Here is an 8,060-nt window from a genome sequence, read left to right as displayed (position 1 = left end):
TCCTCTACTTCCCCATTAGAAAACCAAAAGGCTCTTCCAGCTATTCCACATTTTTATGAAAGAGACTACTTCCCTATGCCCTGTATATGGAACAAGTCATCAGAGTAATGAGTGCAATCTGGAAGGAGCTGTAAACCACACTAGAAATTCTGAAATTGCACAATTTTAAAAGTTATTATGTTCTGTTCCCATCTTTGGACTTCAAAGAGTTGTTTTATTCCCAAAGGATCCTGCTAGTACTAGGAAAGACGAGCAGGATGCAGCAGAAACCACTGGCAAAACCAAGTTTCTAAGGGCTAAGTAGGTGTAAGGTGACAGTTGAGCCCATGGGTTATGGAGTCAGACAGATCTCGGTTCAAAGAATGCGTCTGCCCCTTACTAAAAGATACTTAAATCTCCCTAAGTCTCAGCTTCTCCATCTGTGAAACGTTACAAAAATACTACCTACATTAGAGTGAATAACATTATGTATTAATATAAGTACAATAGGCATATATTTTGTTTCTAGAAACTAAATTATGCCATGTCTAGTGTCCCTTGCTGCCTGTCAAAGTGCCTTTAATACAGCAAGTGCTGCCTGGCCGGCGTGGCTCAGTGGTTGGGGGTCAGCCCATGAAGTAGGAGATGGAGGTTCGATTCCCGGTCAGGGCACAGGCCCGGGTTTCGGGCTCCATCCCCAGCAGGGGGCGTGCAGGAGGCAGCCGATCAATGACTCTCTCATCACTGATGTTTCTCTCTCTCCCTCTCCCTTCCTCTCTCTGAAATCAATAAAGATATATTAAAAAAAAAAAACAGAAGTGAGTCAAAGGCAGCCCACTCGTTATTCTCTACCCTTAAGACACGTTTCAGTGACGTATCTGACAGCTTACGCTCAGACTTTCTTCCAGTGTAATCGCTGCTCTAGAATAAAGATGAAGCCTGTTGTAAGAACCCTGCCAAAGGTAGAATTCAGTCAGGCAGCTCATTAATTCTTCACACAAAACATGTTGGATCAAAGATGGAGATGTATTTTTAAATTTTTTATGATGATAAAATCTTAAAAAGTAAAGAAAAAACACCAAACTAGATATGACATCCTTCCTGCACAGAATATTATTTGAAAGCAAGTAGCTTCAAATATATCGCTATTAACCAAGCTGTTCTGTCATTTCAAGAAGCATGCATTAGTTTGAATTCTATCCAAATCTTCAAATGTCCTAGTTCAAAATACACAATGTAACAAACCCAACAATGAATTACTTAAGAAATCTCTCAAGAAATTTCTACTGCCGAGCAAGTGTGAATCCCTGACAGAGGTGTCATCCCCTCACTCACCCTACTCCAGCCACACTTTTCTTGCTGTTCCTTCAGATTTCCAGGGAATCGCCTGCCTCAGACCCTTTGCACTTGCTGTTCCCTCTCCTGGGCACTCCTTCCCTCAAGGGCCACAGGGCTCATCCTCTCACTTCCTTCAAGTCTTCACATGAATATCACTTTCTCAGGGAGCCTTCTTTCACCTCCTCAGTAGTCTCTGCACGTTTTCTCTCCATTGCACTTATCACCGTCTAATGTATTCTATGTTTTACTTGTTTGCTGCAGGAGTGGGTTTAGTAGGCGTGATCTGGCCCTGCAGTTCTCATGCTGGCGGCAGCTTCTAACTCCAGTCCATGGCCAAGGTGGTGTGTTTGTGGAACCAGGTGTGCCAGCAAGGCCTTCCCGACTCCCCAGCATCGGGACAGTTGCAGAGGTAGCCCGTTCTTCAGGGGGGGCCTCTCAGGTCCTGTCCTGGGAGTGACTCCTGGAGACGCAGCCAGAGCTGCTCTCCACAATCTATCTCCTTCATCTTATGTTATCCAAATGTTCCCCATTATCTAACACAGAGCCCTGACTAATGTTATGTGTCTATCATAGTGTTTACACTTACACTAATGTTATATCCTCACTTCACAACAGGAAAACTGGGCATCTGACAGGAACAGCAATGAGTCAAACTCAAGTTCATATGAGCCCACAAACAAAATGAGCAATTCTAGATTCCTCTTCCCATGACTCAGAAAAACCTATGCAGTCCCAGAAACTTCTCCCCCTAAGCCCTCAGAAATGTGGATTTCTGGAACTGATGAATCAATTCCAGCCCGGCCCTCTGCCTGGAATAGTTTGCACCTGCTCTCGATACCTATTCAAACTGCTCCTGAGAGGCAAGAAGATCTTGCATCTCAAGATTTGAGCATTTTGCATAATATGTGCTGTATGATATTTTTGTGGAATTTTCTGTATGTTTTGTACTGGGAAACTCAAATTAAGTCACAAAAATCGGCTGGTTATAAAATATCCATTGTGGGTTTACAGTGTATATTGAGGGTTCAATTCTCCTCTCAACTAAAAATGGTTTGTTTTCCTTTTGTGATTACTCAGTTGATGACTGGTATGACTTGGGACAATCAGAGATTGAGGACAGGGCTGTCGCTTTCTGTCTTTTGTACATTCTGTTGAAGTAGCTAAACTATTTCTGCATCTAGTTATTTTTTTGTATATCTGTGGAGTTTGGTTTTAAATCTGAAAACATTTTCCAAAGAGAAAACCGGATCAGAAAAAACATCATAGGGGGAAAATCCTTTCCATTATTTATATGACATTATACAAACAAGCCAGGGATAAGCTCCTCTGCTGAAGGGACAGTTCTGGCGAGAGAAGACTCCAGAATGTATAAAGCAAAGGAAGTAGGAGGAATCAAAGGATGAATAGGACCAACGTATTTTTTTCAGGGATAGTTGAAAGTTAGCAGTACAAGGTTATCAAATAATGTTTAAGTTAACTATACTGCACTTTTAACACAGTGGGTTAATTTATTTAAAGAGTTATTCTATGAATTTTTAAGAATTAGTCTAAAAGAAGTACAGGAGAAACTGCCCCTTCTAAAGTTGCCAGTTAGATGAGAAATTGTCATAGTTATTCAAAGAAAAGAGACTCTCTGTTGGCTCCTTCACCGCATTTCCAGCCAAAACAAACCAAAATCACCTGTTCACTGATACCTGCGATTCTTCACTTAATAGAACACTTTATCTAGAAGACATGACATTGACTCATCCTTAATTATATAGCATCTGCTTTGGGCTTGTCTTTGGGAGGGCTCCAAGAGAGAATTTCCTGTATGGGGAACTTTTTAGCTCACAAATTCAGATATCCTCAACTTATCTTTTTTAAATTATTACAGATTTCCTTCTTCAGCCATTACTTAGCTTTTGTTCTCAAATGAATCACACTGCTATCATGCATTGCATAAATAACCACCTCTGAAATGATTCATCAGCCACCTTTTTCCTGGACTCTTCCCTCAAACGATCGCCTCTCAGCTCCAAGCCCCCTTACTTTGCCTTGGGGCAGATCTAAGAAACCGTCAGCTGGCGCGATGTCGGGCTTCGTCAGTAGGGGGCGCGGAAGGGACATTGCTGGAGGAAGGGGCTGCGCTTTCTGGTTCCTGTGCGTGGCTTCTGCTCCCCCAGCCCTTGACAGCAAGCAGCACATGCACACCCAGTGGCACTCATGCTCCAGCAAGTTTTGGCAGCACCTCTGCAGAGCCTCACTAGCACCTCGGAGGGTGGCTTCCCAGTGAGTTTCGCCAGCATCTCAGAGGGTTGATTCCCAGTTAGCTGCACTGGGACCACAGGTGGTTTCCGGCCAGCCCTACGAGGTCGAATTTCAGCAAATTTCTCTGCTATTAAATAGGCCACAGCCACACCCTGTCTAATAGGGTCTGGATGTCACTGTTGTCCTTTCTCCAAGTCCTTTCTTTCCATGGCTGTTAGCCTCAGCTGTAGGGGTGTATCTGCTATCTTGTATTCTGTAGAGTTAGTTATCTGTATTGCTAAGTTGTAACCCCCTGTTATTAGTTAACTATTAATAAGTTATCCCTTAGTAGTTAATCCCTGCTGTTAGTTCATTATTCTTTATATTGAAATGTTCCACTCAAATTGCTGAGTGGTTTCTGCCTCCTGGCTAGACCCTGACACATCATCTCTAAGTCAATCATGGGAATTCTGCATGGGGTAGTTTTATTTTACACAAATGTCAGGAGTCTACTGACTTCTAAAATAAATTAACCTATCAGTTGGACTCAATATCAGTTCTTTTGTTTATTAAATTCTTTAGGGTGACATTTTGTTGTGTGTGTGATCGTGAATAATTAGACATAGAAAGAACATGTCTGGTTGTATAAACATACTCAAGACAGTTACTGCATCAAGTTCCAGGCAGTGATTGACCCAAAGCATACAGGTCATCAACTGAGTCATCAGAAAAGTAGACCATTTTCAACTGAAGGAAGATTAAATTTGTAATTTGAATTTGTCCTGCCGTGGTTTCAGTGAAACAGATTCACAATGATTAAAATTGACAAATGCACATTCATTAAATAAGTATTCCCGGGTAAGGGACATAATGACCACAGCTAAATTCTGTACCAAGAAAACATCTCTCAGCATTTTAGTAAAAGGAGATGAGCATGTTGACTGGATGGGACTTCAAGCCAGAGCAGAATATACACCTTGTTCCAAAGAACCAAATCATGCAGATTGAGGGGACTGCATGTGAAAAAATTATATAAAAATGCATGAAAGGGAAGGTGGGCTCAGGTGGAGAGCTGTTGGGTAAGAATAAATGAGGGGTCAGTGCTGGAGAAAGAGAGATGGAGATAGACAGAATAACTTTTTCAAATAAGGATTGGAAATGGGCATAAAGCAAAGTATAGTTAAGAGGAGCATTTGGAGTATCCAGGTATTTGCTGATGTTCTTAAAAGTTGAATATCTGATAAATATTTGCCATACCTTGTTGGCTCTTTCATTACCAGAAGGTGGAAGGAACAAGAATAATAGCCACCATTTATTGAGTAATTAATTACTCAGTTCCAAGCACTATGCTAAATACTTTGTATATATGATCTCATTTAATTCTTTCAACAATCATAAAAAGTATTACCCGTTTTTATAGATAAATAAATCAAAGCCCAGAGATGTTAAGTAAATTACATAGGGCAAAACAGCTGGGAGGAAGAAGAGATGAATTTGAACCCAGAGCCCATATTCATAACCATCCTTCAAAGCTAGAGAGAAAAAGTCATAAAGAAAAAGTAAACCTGTTTATTTAAATGTTAGAATCAGACTTGTCACATGAAATTAGGAAAACAGAATTGTTTTTATTCAAATTCAAAGGAAATATATGTGATTCCACTGACAAAAATTCTAAAAGCTAATGTAATATGAGAGAGGTAGGAATTGGCAATGCATATTCATCTGGCCATAGTTTGAAACAGAGAGATTTAAACTGTAATTTAATGTTAACAACAAAGAAGGATTCACCAAGCAATGTGGTCTTATCCATGTGAACCTTAACCAGACTGGAGACCTTGTTTTATTGACTTTTAGAGAGAAACATCGATGTGAGAGGGAAACATTGATCGGTTGCCTCCCATGCGCACCCCAACCCAAGATGGAACCCGCAACCCCAGTATGTGCCCTGACCGGGAATCGAACCCACAGTCTTCTGGCGTTCGGGATGACTCTCCAACCAACTGAGCCACCCGGCCAGGGTGCCTGACTGGAGACTTTTCCCAGATGATTAGTGTTAGGTCACTTAGCAGCTGATACACTTGATGAATTATTCACTGGCAGAAATTAAATTTTTCTGTTGTAAAGAGTTTGTTAATGAGTGGGGTTTTTGTTGGGGGGGGGTTGTTTTTGTTTTTTTGAGATGATGCAACAAATGCCAGGGTTGAGTTTGTTTAAATTCATGCCAGCAGAAAGGATTTAAATGCTTTGGGCATTTATTCTGTATTGGTTGAGGAAAATCACACAGAAAATAGTAAAAGTACTTGTATCATTTTGCTACTCAGCTTGGGATTTCAACAACTATCCTTAATGCCAGTTTCTTAAATTCCCATTTAAAAAAAAGAAAAGAAAAAAAAGAAAAAAAATATTGCTTAACTAAAATAGGACATTCACTTGATGAAGCTTTGAGTCCTGGCTGCCATAGCCATTTGGCTAAGGGACTCCAGCCAGTGAGATGAACCCTACCCTAGGCCAAAAACAGTGACCCAGAGCAAGCGGAACACACGACTGCCCACTTTCTTGTCCACCTGTTGCAGCAACGTAAGAAGGGTAAAAGTGAGTTGTGTTGTGTATTGTTAAACTATAGTGCAGGACTTAAGGGTAATTGTTGCTGACATTGAGGAATGCACGTGCTTAAATGTCTGTTTCCCTGCATATTTCTTAACTTTAAAATGTATCTATACTCAGAAACTATGACAGAGAAGTCAACTATCCCTCCATTTTTTAATAAATTACAAAATAGGCAGATAAAAACTAACACACGATTGGGCTGGATTAAAAATATAGGCGTCCACTTCAAAAGATGGCACTCTCACTATCTTCTACTGTGGCTAGGAGCATTTTGTACAGTTCTGGGTGCCATTCTCTAAGAGCAGAAATTTATAGAGGAGGATAATGGTAACAGTGACAATGAAAGTAATAATAAAAATAACTCAAATATGATTATTGCCATGCACTTTTTCAAATGCTTCTACATGTATTAATTCACGAATCTTCACAATACTCAGGTGAGAAACGTGAAGCTCATTTACTTACACATTGTCAGACAGGCAGTAATTGATGGGGCCATTTTGTAAAGCTCTGAAATTTGGGGCAGGGAGGGGACCATTTTTTACAGTAATAGTGTTATCCTAAGTAATACAGAGGATCAGGGAAGAGTTTCTTGAAGTGACTTTTGAACTAAGATGTAGAAGATTAAGAATTAGACAACAGGAGAGGGGATGGAAATGCCTGACTATTGTAAGCACAGGGAACAGCAAGTGATCGCGGTACATTTGTCAATTTAAAAGGCAGTGACACTGAAGCACAGTTAGGAAGGGAGGGGGTAAGAGAGGAAGCTGGAGCAGGAGGCAGGGGCTAGCTCACCGTGTCATCTTAAGCATTTTGGGTAATAGCCTGAAAGCTATGGAAGAGTTTATAGAAGGGGAGGGGAGTGATTAGATATGTTTTGCAAAGATACTTTTGGCTCCCTTGCAGATCATTGATTAACTGAAGGAGGACCAGGGTGGAAGCGGAGAGACCAGTTAAGATGGCCAACGAGACAACAGAAGCTTGACACTGAGATGGATCACAAAACAAAAATAAGCAAAACCCTCATATAACATTCCTCCATCTGCCCTTAGGGTATGGCTTCCCAGTCCAGTCCATCTAACCCTGCAAGCCCCAAATCAGAGGAATCAACTCTGCAGTTTCCTCTACCACAACCCCATATGGTTTTGTTTCCTAGAAAACAATTCCTCAAGTGAACACAAATTACATCTGGACATTTGCTCTAATCCTCAATACGCCTGGATGGTCCTTTTAAAATGCAAAAGCCTCCAATGGGCTTGCTTTCCGTTCCTCTAGCCCCGCCTTCCTCTCGGCTGCCACAGGACCTTTGCACGTGCTGCTCCCGCTTCCTGGAGCTCAGCCTTCACATCCGGGCTCCCCTATAGTGACTCTGGAAAGACCTCTCCCACTTCCCCCCCATCAGGTCTCCCTCCATACCCGGTTTCTTATTCCTGACACAGCTAAGTACTTGTAGAAAACTTAAGCTTCCCCCCCAGGTATACTGCAAGCTTCGCGAAGGCACGCACCCTCTCTGCTGTTTCCATAACTGCATCCCAGGCCCTAGACATCACCTAAGGCCGTTCAGAGGGCACCGTGTGCAAACACAGGCCGACTGAATGAACGGACCCCCACCTTTGATGGGGTCTGTTTAAGGGTCCTATGTCGTTACGGAACCATTAAAGTGAACTTTTGGGTTAGGGCTACACAAAACTGCACGACGACAGCTCTTCCCTTTAAAAACCACCCCAGGAATAGAGCTAAACCGCTCCGACGGCCGGCACTGCGCTCCAGTTTCGCAAACCTCGCAGACCCTCCGCCTGCAGAATCACCTCCGCGCCTGCTCAGTTCGGGCCGTCCGACCCGGACGCGGGTGCCAAAGAAAAGGAAGTGGTCATTGCGCCTGCGTCGCTGCCGCTGGGGGCTCGCGC

This window comes from Miniopterus natalensis, chromosome 16 (assembly GCF_054644295.1).
Source record: "Miniopterus natalensis isolate mMinNat1 chromosome 16, mMinNat1.hap1, whole genome shotgun sequence".
NCBI lineage: Eukaryota > Metazoa > Chordata > Mammalia > Chiroptera > Miniopteridae > Miniopterus > Miniopterus natalensis.
This window is presented reverse-complemented; position numbering follows the sequence as displayed.